The following is a 932-nucleotide window of genomic DNA, read 5'->3' as shown; positions in this document are numbered from 1 at the left end:
TGCCTACATCAAAAAAATAAGAAAAAAAACACAAATCAATGACTTAACATCACAACTCAAGACACTTGAAAAGCAAATGAAACCCAAACCCAACAGACTCAAGAAGAAATAACAAAAATCAAGGCAGAAATTAATGAAATTGAACAGAGAAATCAATACAAAGAATCAACAATTCCAAGACTGGTTCTTTGAAAAGATAAACAAGATTGACAGACCACTGGCCCAGTTAGCCAAAAAAAAGAAAGAGCACCTCCAAATCAACAAAATCAGAGATGAAAGGTGAAACATCACAACAGACACCAGAAAGATACAGAACATTATAAGGGAATACTTTGAAAACCTATATGCTACTAAATTTGAAAACCTAAAAGAAATGGACGGATATCTAAAGGCATGGGAACCACCAAAACTAAACCAAGAAGAGATTAACAGCTTCAACAGACCCATATCACAAAAAGAAATTGAAACAGTAATACAAAACCTCCCCACTAAAAAAAACCCAGGACCAGATGGATTTACAGCAGAATTCTGTCAGACACTTAAAGACGATCTACATCCAGTACTACTTAATTTATTCAAAAAGATAGAAATGGAGGGAGAACTTCCAAATTCCTTCTATGAAGCCAGCATACTCAAATACAAAAGCCAGGTAAAGATACAACCAAAAAAGGAAACTATAGACCCATATCCTTAATGAACATAGATGCAAAAATTCTCAACAAGATACTTGCAAACCGCAGACAGACACACATCAAGAAGATCATCCACCATGATCAGGTAGCCTTTATCCCAGAGATAACAGGGATGGTTCAATACACATAAGTCAGTAAACATCATAAATCATATAAATGGGCTCAAAAACAAGAACCACATGGTCATCTCAATAGATGCAGAGAAGGCCTTTGACAAAATTCAACATGCATTTATGTTCA

The 932-nt window shown here is 35.1% G+C and overlaps 1 protein-coding gene across 1 annotated transcript in view; it reads left to right on the top strand.

Moving 5' to 3' along the window:
- Susd6 (sushi domain containing 6) overlaps window positions 1-932 on the top strand; it is a 116,657-nt gene that overhangs the window by 80,083 nt on the left and 35,642 nt on the right. The window lies entirely within an intron of this gene.

This window comes from Nannospalax galili, unplaced genomic scaffold, assembly GCF_000622305.1.
Source record: "Nannospalax galili isolate Female #2095 unplaced genomic scaffold, S.galili_v1.0 scaffold42, whole genome shotgun sequence".
Lineage (NCBI taxonomy): Eukaryota > Metazoa > Chordata > Mammalia > Rodentia > Spalacidae > Nannospalax > Nannospalax galili.
Note: the sequence above shows the minus strand (reverse complement) of the source record. Positions and strands in the feature narration are given on the sequence as shown.